Below are 14,915 nucleotides of genomic sequence, written 5' to 3'. Positions count from 1 at the left end.
ATGGACATCTAGGTTGCTTCCATGTCCTGGCTATTGTAAACAGTGCTGCAATGAACATTGGGGTACACGCGTCTCTTTCAATTCTGGTTTCTTCGGTGTGTATGCCCAGCAGTGGGATTGCTGGATCATATGGCAGTTCTATTCCCAGTTTTTTAAGGAATCTCCACACTGTTCTCCATAGTGGCTGTACTAGTTTGCATTCCCACCAACAGTGTAAGAGGGTTCCCTTTTCTCCACACCCTCTCCAGCAATGATCATTATGTAGTGTCCATCTTTGTCTCTTTTCAAAGCCTCTATTTTAAAGTCTATTTTATCTGATATGAGTATTGGTACAACTGTTTTCTTTTGGTCTCTATTTGTGTGGAATATCTTTTTCCAGCCCTTCAGTTTCAGTCTGAATGTGTCCCTTGTTTTGAGGTGTGTCTCTTGTAGACAATATATATAGGTGTCTTGTTTTTGTATCCATTCAGCCAGTCTTTGCCTTTTGGTTGGGGCATTCAACCCATTTACATTTAAGGTAATTATTAATAAGTATGATTCCATTGCCATTTACTTTGTTGTTTTGTGTTTGAGTTTATACATCATTTCTGTGTTTCCTATCTAGAGAAGATCCTTTAGCATTTGTTGGAGAGCTGGTTTGGTAGTGCTGAATTCTCTCAGGTTTTGCTTGTCTGTAAAGCTTTTGATTTCTCCTTCATATTTGAATGAGATCCTTGATGGGTATAGTAATCTGGGTTATAGGTTCTTCTCTTTCATCACATTAAGTATATCATGCCATTCCCGTCTGGCCTGAAGAGTTTCTATTGAAAGATCAGCTGTTATCCTTATCGGTATCTCCTTGTGTGTTATTTGTTGTTTTTCCCTTGCTGCTTTTAATATTTGTCCTTTGTGCTTCATCTTTGTTAATTTGATTAATATGTATCTTGGGGTGTTTCACCTTGGGTTTATCCTGTTTGGGACTGTCTGGGTTTCTTGGACTTGGGTGACTATTTCCTTCCCCATTTTAAGGAAGTTTTCAACTATTACCTACTCAAGTATTTTCTCATGGTCTTTCTTTTTGCCTTCTTATGGGACTCCTATGATTTGACACAGAGATCTCTGAGTTTGTCCTTATTTGTTTTAATTCTTTTATTTTTTTCCTCTCTGTTTCATTTATTTCTACCATTCTATCTTATACCTCTCTTATCCTATCTTCTTCCTCCATTATTCTACTGTCGGTTCGATCCAGAGTGGTTTTTTTTTTTTAATCTCATTTGTTGCATTATTCATTACATATTAACTCTTTTTTTTTTTTAATTTCTTCTAGGTCCTTGTTAAACATCTCTTGCATCTTCTCATTCCTCGTCTCCAGGCTATTTATCTGTAACTCCATTTTGTTTTCAAGATTTTGGATCATTTTCACATCATTATTCGGAATTCTTTTTCAGGTAGATTCCCTATCTCTTCCTCTTTTGTTTGGTTTGGTGGGCATTTATCCTGTTCCTTTACCTGCAGAGTGTTTCTCTGGCTTTTCATTCTGTTTATATTGCTGTGTTTGGGGTGGCCTTTCTGTATTCTGGTGGTTTGTGGTTCCTCTTTATTGTGGAGGTTCCTCACTGTGGGTGGTGTTGGACTGGTGGCATGTCAAGGTTTCCTGGTTCAGGAAGCTTGTGTCGGTGTTCTGTTGGGTGGAGCTGGATTTATTCTCTCTGGAATGCAATGAAGTGTCCAGTAGTGAGTTTTGAGATGTCAATGGGTTTGATGTGACTTTGGGCAGCCTGTATATTGAAGCTCAGGGCTATGTTCCTGTGTTGCTGGAGAGTTTGCATGGTATGTCTTCCCTGGAACTTGTTGGCCCTCGGGTGGTGCTTGGTTTCAGTGTAGGTATGGAGGCTTTTGGATGAGCTCTTGTCGATTAATGTTCCCTGGAGTCAGGAGTTCTCTGGTGTTCTCAGGTTTTGGACGTAAGCCTATTGCCTCTGGTTTTCAGTATTACTCTTATAGTAGCCTCAAGACTTCTCCATCTATACAGCACCAATGATAAAACATCTAGGTTGATGATGAACACATTCTCCACAGTGAGGGACACCCGGAGAGGGAGACAGAGTTGCATGGAGAAGAGAAGAGGGAGTAGGGAGATAGAGGTGACCAGGAGGAGAAGAGGGGGAATCAGAAGGGGAGAGAGCAAGCTAGCCAGTAATCACTTCCCTATATGCTCTCCCCAGTCTCCATCCCTCAGAGATATTCATGGAGTTACACAGAGAAGAGAAGAGGGAGGAAGGAGACAGAGCTGGCCAGGAAGGGAAAAGGGGGAATCAAAAGGAGAGAGATTGATCCAGCCAGTAATCAGTTCCCTAAGTGTTCTCCACAGCCCAGAACACACAAAGAGATTCACAGAGTTGGGTAGAGAAGAGAAGGGGGAGGGAGGCGATAGAGGTAACCTGGTGGAGAAAAAGGAGAGTCAACAGGGGGAGAGAGCAATCAAGCCAGTAATCACACTCCCAAGTAAAAATGGATACTGAAGTTTGGATTCTTAAAAGTACAAAATTGATAACAAATACCAATAAGCAGAGATTAAAAATCTAGAGTAGAGTTTTGACTCTCAAAATACAATATTAAAAAACAAAACAAAGTCAAAAAAATTGAAATATATATATATGAAGTTTGCTTTAGAAATAGGATTTTTTTTGCAAAGTAATAGTAGGTTATAAAAATGAAAATTAAAGAAGTAATAGAGGACGTAAAATAAAAAAATAAAAATTTAAAAATAATAATAGCAAAAATATATCTAGGCATTTCTCTGGAGCTGTTGAGGGAAGTGTGGGGTCAGTTCAGTTTCAGATAGTTACTTGATTCGGCTTATATTTCTCAAGATCTATAGGCTCCTTCTAATGTATTCGGTACTAACTACAGGGTTTTAATCTGTTGCACCTGCCACTTTCAAAGTGGTTCCCTCTGTTTATTTTAGCTTCTTCTGTTTGCTGGTCTCTTCAGTATCTAATTTCTGCTCTGACACAAGGGGACGATGGTGGTCACTTATTTAGGCTCACTTGTTCAGTCATGCTGTGGGGAGAGAGGAACACTGCAAACAGATATCACTGGCTTCTGTGGGGAGTGCTCGCAGTGTTTCAAACCCATTGGGTTTGCCTCCGCTCACAGCGTGTATGCTTTCTTGGTCTACACTTCTCAGGCTCTCGGTTGCTCTGCTGGGAACTGTCTGAGGGGAGCCCTGTGTTGTGTGTACTTCCCAGGTCTAAGCTGCTCAGATTCAGGCTCTTGGGTACTGCACAAAGGCGCAGACTTGGTTGGACCTCCGTTTTGTGCCCTTCCCAGGTAAAGCACATCAGGTGATCAGGTGCTTGGTGAACACAGACTCCCCCAGGTGGGGGATGCACCTTATCGCCTTCCCCGTCCCAGACCCTTGGTTTTCTGGGTGTACAACAGGCATGCCTTCTCAGGTGTGCTGTGTGTCTCTTCTGGGAGCTGATCTCTGGCTGCGACCCTCCCAGCAGATGTCAACCATCAGAAATCCCAAGAAGTCTTGGTTAGAAATGAAGCCTGCATGCAGTTTGGTAGAGGATGCCTCTCTGGGGCCGCAATTACCCCTTTCCAGCTCTGGCTGCCTTTCGCCTGCTTGTCTCTGCCGGAGATGGGCTTGTCCGCAGCCATCTAGCTCTCTAGTATTCACTCAGTCCTTTGTTCTGTGAGTGGGCCTGACAGTTTCTTAGGTTAGGGCTTTTTGCGGGATAGTTCTCTCTCTCTCTCTCTCTTTTATTTTTTCCCTCTCTCTCTCTCTGGCTATCCCACAGTTTGAGTTGCTATATCATGTTAGTTTCCTCAGATTGCCCTCAGGGCATTGGGCCCAGTCCTTACCCTAGGCAATACAGCCCACACCTCCCTGTTCAGCCCCCACTTGCTGGTAGCAGCTGTGAGTGCTGGGTGGGCATTGCCGTTAGACATGAAATCTGTGGGTTTTATTTATTTATTTATTTATTTTCCTCTCAGTTATGTTGCCCTCTGAGATTCCAAGACTCCCCACAGTCCTGCCAGTGAGAGTGTTTCCTGGTGTTTGGAAACTTCTCCTCTTTTATGACTCCCTTCCCAGGATGGATCTCTGTCCCTGTCTCTTTGGCTCTCTTTTATCTTTTATATTTTGTCCTACCTCCTTTTGAAGACAATGGGCTGCCTTTCTGGGTGCCTGATGTCCTCTGCCAGCATTCAGGAGTTGTTTTGTGGAATTTGCTCAGCGTTCAAATGTTCTTCCGATGAATTTGTGGGGTAGAAAGTGGTCTCCCCATCCTATTACTCTGCCATCTTAGCTGCATCAAAATTAATAAAATATTTATGAATAAATTGAACTAAGGAAGTAAAAGACCTGTAATTAGAAAACTAATAGATACTGTGAATGAAATTAAAGATATCATAAACAAGTGTAAAAGTATACTATGCTCATGGTTTATAATAATTAAGATTGTTAAAATAAACATACAATCTAAGGAAATTTACAAATTTAATTCAATGCCCATCTACCCAAAATAATAATGGTATTTTCAACAGAACTAGAACAAATGATTTTAAAGTTTGTATAGAAATACATTAAATGCTTAATGACCAAAAATAATCTTCAGAAAGAAGAACATAACTGTAGATACCACATGTTCTTATTTCAAACTATACTTCAAAGTTATTGTAACGAAAAGAGTATGATATTGGCAAAACACACAGTTTCAAAGATTAGTGGAACAAAATAGAGAGCACAGAAATGAACCTAGACTTTTTGTTGCTGTTTAGTCAATCAGTCGTGTCTGACTCTTCGCGAATCCATGGACTGAAGCACGCCAGGCCTCCGTGTCCTTCATCATCTCCGAGAGCTTGCTCAAACTCATGTCCATTGAGTCTGTGATACCATCCAACCATCTCATCCTGTCATCTGCTTCTCCTCCTGCCTTCAATCTTTCCTAGAATTAGGGTATTATCTAAAGAGCCAGTTCTACACATCAGGTGGGCAAAGTTTTGTGGTTTCAGGTTCAACATCAGCCCTTCCAATGAATATTCAGGGCTGATTTCCTTTAGGATTAACTGGTTTGATCTCCTTGGTGTCCAAGGGACTCTCAAGAGTCTTCTCCAACACCACAGTTCAAAAGTATCAATTCTTGGCACTGAGCCTTCTTTATGGTCCAAATCTCACATCCACACATGACTACTGGAAAAACCATAGCTTTGACTATACAGACCTTTATCGGCCAAGTAATGTCTCTGCTTTTTAATATATTATCTAGGTTTGTCATAGTTTTTCTTCCAAGAAGCAAGCATCTTTTAATTTTATGGCTGCAGTCACCATCTGCAGTAATAAAAATTATTACTTTTTTTATTGTATGTATATAATATTGTCACAAAAACAGTTACACAGTTCAATGGAACAAAATAGAGAGCACAGAAATGAACCCAGACTTATTTGTGTAATCAATCTATGATAAAGGAGTCAGGAATATATAATGATAAATACATAGCTTCTCCAAAAAATTACACTGGAAAAATTGGACAGCTACATGCAAAAGAAAGAAATTGAACTACTTTCTTGCATAATATAGAAAAATAAACTCAAATGGATTAAAGACTTACATGTAAGGCATGAAATAATAAAACTTCTAGAAAAAAAAATAGGCATTAAATTCTAAGTCATCAGTCTTAATATCAGTCTTAATAATATTTGCTTTGATGCATCTACTCTAGAAAGAGAAACATAAGCAAAGATAAACAGACTATATTAACTAAAAATATTTGCATAGCAAAGGAAATTATTATTTTTTTTTAAAGGCTAACTAGTAACTGCCAGGAGATACTTGCAAATGTTATATTTGAAAGGGGTTAATATCCCAATTATACAAAGAATTCATGCAACTCAATATCAGAAAACAAACCAATCAAAAATGTGAGAGGACATGAATTGATATTTTTCAAAAGAAGACACACAGAGTCAAATATGTACATGAAAAAGATGCTAAATATCTCTAATCAGTAGTGAAATGCAGGTCAAAATCACAATTATGTATCACCTCATACCAATCAAAATGTCTATTATGAAAAATACAACAAATAACAAGTGCTGGTAAAGATGTGGTAAAAAGTCAATGCTTGTGTACTTTTGATGGGGACATAAAATGGAAAACAGTGGAAAGCAGTATGGAAGTTCCTCCAAAAATTAAAACTATAACTACCACCAGGTACTGTAATTACACTCCTGAGTATTTATCTGAAAAAAAGCACTAAATCACCAAACTTGAAAAGTTACTCATCTATAAAAAAAAAAGTTACTTATCTATAAAAAAATAAATTATTGCCATGTATGGTAACATGGCTAGAGCTAAAGGCTAATATGCTGAATGAAATAAGTCAGAGAAAGATCAATACTGTATGGTTTTACTCATATGTGGATCTAAACAACAAAATAAATGAACAAACATAATTAAACAGATACAGGTCACTGTATCTATATGAGATGATGGATGTTAACCAAGCTTACTATGATAATTGTTTTATGATGTATTAAGTGAAATCATTATACTCCACACCTCAATCTTACTTAATGCTGTAATTGAGGTCAATTAGACTTCAACAAAACTGGAATAAAAATAAAGAAAATAACTCCAGAAATTAACAGTTAAAATAAATAGTTTTCCCTGAATGGTGTTTATTTTTTGCCCCTCCACAATTGAAAATTGAGCTTTATGTCCAAATGTAGTATCAAACCTCTGTCTAACACATACAGTGGAATTTCTGTTATAGCATATATTTATGCATTGATATATGAATATGTAAATATGTATGTATTGTGTGTGGGGTGGTATAGGTATATCTCTGTATACATCTGGAAGAATAAGTAAATGTTTAAACTGGATATTCCACAATAAGAAAATACACAGAACATAAAATTATATAGTATCTACTTTTTTGAAATATTGATTAAAACAGTTTAGCATATTGAAAATAAGACACCCAGAAAACAAAGTTTTGCTCCCCTTAAGTGTGTGTTTGTCTGTGTATTTTGTTCTGATTGCTGACAAATTCTAACAAATATTTTTATTTCTTATGCTTGATAGGCTAAGATGTGTAGGCAAATTCTTTCACAGTACTAGGAATAGACCACAGTTTCTGAAGCACGCAAAATATTCTTGCTCTAAAATTACTTCCCTTTTACTGTTTGGCTTTATTTTGTCATTGTTGCCACTCTAACCAGTCACCTAGTAATACGTAGTTTTCCCCACACTCCAAATTCAGATGATAAATCAAGTTCTGGAATGATTCCAATTACTCAGTTTTATGTCAGATAAATTTAAAGTATTTATAGATTCCCGAGAACTTCTAATTCAGAGCTCTTTGTGGGGAATTTATCCACACCCTTTAGAAAACAAGAAACAGTTTTATAGCCTAATGCTGTGAAGATCTCTTTGAATGTATTTTAATCAAAGTTATTGTTGCTATTTTGTCACTAAGTCGTGTCTGAATCTTTTGCAACCCCATGACTGAAGACCACCAGGCTTCTCTGCCCATGGAAATTCCCAGTCAAGAATACTGGGGAGGGTTGCCATTTCCTTCTCCAGGAGATCTTTCTGACCCAGAGATCAAACCCGCATTGCCTGCTCAGTGGATGTTTTACAACTAAGCCACCAGGGAAGCCCTTTTTCCAAAGTGGTGGTAATGAAAAGGAGGCACATATCTAAAAAAAAAAAAAATTTTTTTTTTAAATAATGCTATTGACAATCATCTTGGTAATTTGATGATGGTTAAACCCTTTTATCTACACTCTCTTCTTCTGCTCTTTGCTTAAGGTTTTACTCTTTCATTTTAGTTACACTTTCTGTACTTTGATAATAATAGAAGTTGATATTTTAAAATTTAACCTCTTCTTGAATTAAGAATTACTGTGCATGGATGCATATAGACTTTAATCCAACTGGAAGCTGATGTCTTCCTATGCTTTCTTATTTTTATCTTTCTTATCCCCAAACATATCTTTCTCTGAGTTATTTCCTTTGACTCTAGAGAATTATTGACTTCAACATTTTCCTCTAAATATCCATCCCTTTTACTTTTTTCTTCCCTTTCCTTTACTATTCATTTAAATTCAGAATGATTAAAAAAAAGTTGAATTAAAGCATTAGATTTCTTCAGGAAATGCTGGAATTCAATAATAATTATGTCATCCTTCAAAGTCTTTAGTTCTGTAAAATTAATTGCCCTGATTTGTTGAAGTTTACAAACACAATTATATTTAAAATAATGCACAATTATAAACAGGAGTATCATGCTTTTATAAGAGCCCTGAACAATGTATTTTGGCTTTATGAAACCAAAACTTCACAGAAAGGTTTACAAAATCATAAAGTGTTCCTTTTTTATATTTATTTTATTTTTTAATAAATTTATTTATTTTAGTTGGGGGCTAATTACTTTACAATATTGTAATAGTTTTTGCCATACATTGACATGAATCAGCCATGGGTCTACATGTGTTCCCCTTCCTGGACCCTCCACCCAACTCCCTCCCCATCCCATCCCTCTGGGTCATCCCATTGCCCCGGCCCTGAGCCCTTGTCTCATGCGTCGAACATGGAATGGTGTTCTGTTTCACATATGATAATATACTTGTTTCAATGCTATTCTCCCAGAATGTCCCACCCTCACCTTCTCCCTCAGAGTCCATAAAATTGTTCTATGCATCTGTGTCTCTTATTCTGCCTCGCATATAGGGTTATCGTTACCATCTTTCAAATTCCATATATATGCATTAGTATACTGTATTGTTGTTTTTCTTTCTGGCTTACTTCACTCGGTATAATGGGCTCCAGTTTCATCCATCTCAGTAGAACCGATTCAAATGTATTTTTTTTAATGGCTGAGTAATATTCCATTGTGTATATGTGTTTTCCCTTTGAATCAAGGATTTAGATGACACATTAAAAAATACATAGTCACGAAGAATTTTTTTTTCCCCAGGTAAATCTGATTTTCAGTACAACTCACAATTTATTTAAGGTAGGTCTTCCTTTATCATATAGAATAATTTTGCTTATACTTTAAGATCATGCCCGATTTTAAAAATGCAAAATTTAATTTTGAAATATGTTTTTGGTATCTTCAGACAAATTTCAACATGATTTATAGTCCTCAATTTTTTTTCTACATAAAACTGTGTTTTAGTTGGAGTAAAGATTTTTTTGAAAGTGAAAGTCTTAGTCACTTTTTAAATAATCAGTTATTTAATGTATTTACTTAATTGTAATGATGTTCTTAAATAAGACTATCCTCTACCATAATTTACATGTAACAAAATAAAAGCTAAGTTGTCATACCAATATTTAAAACTACTTTTCTTAAAAAGCATGCAATACAAAAGATAACAAGAAGAAACACTTTCTAGTATACACATATATACACACACCTACATACACACAAACACAATACTTGCACTATGTTACACATATTGATAAGAAAATATACCCTCCTTTCTACAGTGCCACAAAACATAAAACTGGTAAAAAGTAAAACTTTAACTATAAATGTACCATTAGGCACAGGAAAATATTGCTTCATAAACTGCAAAATAATGTGTGGGAAATGAGTATATGGGTTTTGGTATTTATGTTGATGCTGTGAATACTGGGAATTACAGAGTACCTCTGAACAAAAGAGGAAGGAATGTGGAATAATACGTCAACATATTTCATTCTCTGACAAATAATAAGTGATATATTTCAGGACAGTCTTAGTAAAAATTGTGTTGTATTTTAAGAGTTCCTTTAATAACAATTGTGTCAAGTTCTTATTTTTCCTTTCCATGCTGTCTACCCTAGACTCTCCTTGTCTTCAAACTGATTACCACTCAGGCTCCCTTACATGTAGCAGAATGGGGATGGACACATTCTGAGTTTCATTTCTTTCTTGGAATGATGTATGCTGTGGTAGAGTGTACACTAGGATCTGAATTGGTTGATTTAGGCTTTACCTTCGATCCTGTCATTAATAACTGTATGATTTGGAAGAAGTCAGTACATTTATCCTAGAGTAGGATTTATTATTTTGTAAAATTTGCAGTGTTCTAAAATTACATTTTCAGTCTTGAAACTTGTATCTTAGCTCCAAATAGAGTATTAATGGATAATCCTGCTGTCTTGGAGCATTTTTTCTTGATTTTTGCATGTTAAGACTCTCCTTTCAGACACTAATATCAACCGATAAGCCTTTGCTTCTCTTGGCTTTGGTTTTAATTTTTGTCTTATGCTACAAATTTCTGGAGCCTGCTTTGCTCCATTCTAATTGAAGAAATTGTTTTGTTCCCAAGATAAATTTTAAAAGCACTATACTACATAGTTGTTTATGGTTAGTTAACATCTATTATTAGGTCAATTTTTAATGATTAGGAAAAGTCATCAATCTTAAGTTTCACAATGATCAAATTCATGTTAGCCTAGTATATTCTATAGATATATAAACCATTTCAGTTCACAGTGGTTACTCTTGTAACCCAGGTTGAAATTTCTCTAGAAAGGTGATCATTTGTTCCAGGTTGATGTTTCTCTAACTCATTAATTCTTGCAATCTAATGAAAGTATAAAGGGCATATTTATATCACAGGGGCACCTGCTGCAACATTTTTGTACAACTAACAGATATTTAGACACATAATTTATGTAAAAATAAATGTATTATTTTGATTAAATATTCTCTGTGATGAAAAAATTATGATTAGTAAAGCTTAGTATTTTCTCCAAATTTTCATGGCTATCATAAGCAATCAAACTGAGAAGCACAATAAGCAGACATATTGCTCTCTCCAAGGCCCTAAAGCTGTTCTTCTCTACTTTAACTTAATGTGAGCAAAACAGCCATTTGCCAGGAGAAGAGTGGTTCTGTACCTAAGTTATGTGAACAATGGAATTAGAGAAAGGAAAGACCAAACTCATCAATTATAATATTTATCTGTGAGAGCAAAATCACTACCCACTTCTAGCCATTGATGGATAGGTATGAAACTTTTTTTTTTTTCTGCCTAAATTGATAGGGTTGCCTGTCCTTCAATGGAGCAGTATCAGATAACCAGTGTCTTTCTCAAGATAAGACTCTTGAGAAACAGAGTAAATTTATTGGTGTCACTTTATTTGGCTGCTGGACCATTTTTAAGTTCAACATTTCAGTGAGTTCTGCAGCCACAATTTTCAGCATAGAAAATGGAAGGCCTAAAGGCATTCAGGAATCTTATATAACCCAAAGATGGACTTTTATGTCAAAATGAAGAATGAACTTTGGAAGCAACAATGGCAATGTGACACAATTTATTCAAAAATATTTCATTAATATTAACTTGGAAAACTCATAAGTTATGTGTTTCCTAGATATATTCCTAGTGATCTAAATACAAAGAACCATAAATTATGATCACTATAACATTTGTTAGTCCTTTACTTTGAGTCAGCTAATTCTGTTCTAGTCAATCCCTTGTAGATGGTATTTTGTGCAAAGGAAACATCATGACTTGAACTACTTAAGACTCTAGCATTGAATAGGTCTTAGTCATAGAGATGATAATGGCTATATAAAATTTATTGATACTGATCAAAGATAATGAAGTGAGAAATAAAGAAAAATGTTGGAGAAAAGTTACATAGGATCCAAATTCAAAACTTTCTCTGTGCATCACTACCAGGATTATCCAGACTCAGGTGAATTCACACGGGATGTAGATACAACAGAGTGTTTACCGCATTTAATTCATTTTGCATTTCCATTTAAGGAATAACATATTTCTTAATGAGGATGATTAAATTCCTAAAAATTACATAAGCTGTATAATAATATAAGCTATATTATTTCTCTACTTGTAAGGATTTCTGCTTGGTGTGGTGGTTTAGTCTCTAAGTCTTGTCTGACTCTTGCTATTCGATGGATTGTAGCCTATCAGTCTCCTCTGTCCATGGGATTCTCCAAGCAAGAATACTGGAGTGGGTTGCCATTTCCTTCTCCAGAGGATCTTCCTGGCCCAGGGAATGTACACTGGTCTCCTGCGTTGGAGGCCAGTTCTTTACCGACTTAGCTACAAGAGAATCACATATGCCTGGAGGTTTGTATTTTAAATATTTTCTTTGTAGTGCTGTTTTTTTTTCTGATTTTGTGGATGTCAAAAGAAAATGTAGAAAGAATATGAACATGAAAGTCACTACACTAAGCTTCCATTAGGTGATAAAATAAGAGGAAACAAAGATGACAACCATGTGAAACATCTGGCATCCTGTCACCTGAATATTTTTATAACTAAACTGCTAAATGTGCTTGTTTGATACTGTGCCAGATGGACACTGCGATTATGTACTACACTAAATTACAACTCTCAGAGGGGCACATTTGCAGGCTTTCACCAACAACATCTAGGCAGTCAGGTTAAAAAAAGGGCTACAGAAAGGAAATCAAAGTGAATCTTGAAAAAATTCAAGCTATCTAGCTCAATTTTAGTTTATTCTTGATTATTGATCACTTCACATCCTAATGGAAAATTCCTATTTGCCAAAATGTGTTTTTATTTTTTCTTAATAATGTTGATTCCTTTCTGAAAATAACAACCATTTGATTCTCCGCTGAGTATTTTGTTCACAAATAGAATTCCTTTTAATTCAGAAATAGAAGTATCATGTAAAAAGATCCTATACAAAGACACATCTGCCCAAATGGAGAAGAAGGCAAGTTTTGGTGGGTCCCAACACAGGAATGGGCTCTTCAGCAGGCTCAATCTGGGGTGAAGAGCCCTGATATTTGAGTCCAATGACTCTTCAGATCAATGGTGTTAGAGATATCTGAGATGGGAAGAAGATATAGAGTGAGTGGAAGTTAATGGAAGACTCTAGTAGGAGAGTTGCTTATAGTGTTGGGGCAAGGCCTTATTTTCTGCAGCAGAGAATAATAAACTATTTTTAAAAATTAAAAAATATATATATAATTTCATAAAATTCTTTATATACTGATTTACTTAGATTTCTTATTATTAACTTGAGAAACTGATGTCTGTATTACAATAAAGATACTCACCATATACACACAACTGTTGTCACTCTCCTTCGTGGCACAAGTTTTTATCATCTTCTCAGCAGCTATTAATTTCAGCAACTAATTCCAAGGGCTTTGGGAACTTTTTACTATTTAGTATAAATACTTTTTAATTATTTTTTGAAAGAAATTTATAGGAAAATACAGTCATTAATAGGACCTAGAAAGTCAGTGAATGACAAATTTAATTAAATATATATATGTATTCATAAAATAAAAGGAAAATACACTGTTACTTGCTAAGAGTCTATTTTTGAGCTTGGCATTTTAAATATATTATAAAATTTAACTTGCATAAAGATGGTTAAGGAAGTTATTTCAACTTCACCACAGGGAAACTCACCAGTGAGGAAGAAAATCTGAACAGGAGCAATCATTTTTAAAATTTACAGAGCCCATAGTGAAAGTAAACTCTGATTAGCAACAATATTCATGGAAATTTTCACAGTACCACACTGGTACACATATAATTAACCACAGTAACATGGCTCATTGAAATGAATTATTACTTCTAGGAATGATATTTCCATCCTTCATAGATGTCTACATCAGTGAAGTCCTGTATTTGGTAAAGAAGCTCTTTTAAGTCTGGAATTTAGGATCAAAGTTGAACCACATAATTATGGTCTATAATCCAGAATGAACTATTATATTTTATGTAAATATTTAGAGAATTATTATGTTGGTTTTTCTAGTGTGTCTTTTGAAATAAAAATCCCAATGCTCTGATTTTTCAGAGTGGGATAAGAAAGGTGTGAAGTTGTCAATATTTAATTTTTTTGACAGAGAAAACTCTTCAATAACTAATTTCACTTGCAAATTTTATTTTGTATTTGTTTGGTTTCTGTGATGCTACTATAAAAAATGTGAGTAAATGGAATGTTTCTTTCTTAATATACATTGTTTTTTTTGTTTTTTTAATTAAAAGAAAATTGCTTTATAATGTTGTGTTGGTTTCTGCTGTATATGCCGTCCATCTTGAGCCTCCTTCACATAATCCTACACTGTGTTGCTGAAGAGAAGTAAAAACAAATAAATCAAAAAAAAATAAAGTTAAAAAAAATCAGTTAACTGGTAGCCATATTTCATTTCGAGTCATCCATACGTCCCCCCTTTCATAAATTTACTAATATATGTATAATATTATTTCCCATAAACATATAGTATATCCGAGCAACAAATAAAACTTTTGTTATTCTATGAAATGCAACCCATCATTGTCAAAGATGATGATCAATCTTAACACAAGAATTACTTTGGTCATTCTAATGAACTTTGAATGTAAGTAAAGATATCTAAACAGGTCGCTTCAACTTCATCAACACTCTAGTAAGGGATTTATTTTGCAATGTGGTCTAGGATAGCCTGGAATCAAATATCATTGTTGTTGTTCAATCAAACAGTCATATCCAACTCTTTACGATCCCATGGACTGCAGCACACCAGGCTTCCCTGTTCTTCACCATCTCCCAGAATTTGCTGAAACTCATGTCCATTGAGTCAGAGATGCCATCCAACCATCTCATCCTCTATCGTCCCCTTCTCCTTCTGCCTTCTGTCTTTCCCAACATCAGGGTATTTTCTAATGAGTCAACTCTAGGCATCAGGAGGCCAAAGTATTGGGGCTTCAGCTTCAGCATCAGCCCTTCCAATGCATATCCAGGACTGATTTCTTTTAGGATTGACTGGTTTTATCTACTTGCTGTCCAAAGGACTCTCAAGAGTCTTCTCCAACACCGCAGTTCAAAAACATCAATTATTGGCATTCCTCCTTCTTTATGGTCCAAATCTCACATCCGTTCATGACTACTGGACAGGCCGTAGCCTTGACTAGACAGACC

Source organism: Giraffa tippelskirchi, chromosome 9, assembly GCF_054371585.1.
Source record: "Giraffa tippelskirchi isolate mGirTip1 chromosome 9, T2T-mGirTip1v1.2.pri, whole genome shotgun sequence".
NCBI classification, from domain to species: Eukaryota; Metazoa; Chordata; class Mammalia; order Artiodactyla; family Giraffidae; genus Giraffa; species Giraffa tippelskirchi.
The sequence above is the reverse complement of the archived record's forward strand: the minus strand, read 5'-3'. Positions refer to the sequence as shown.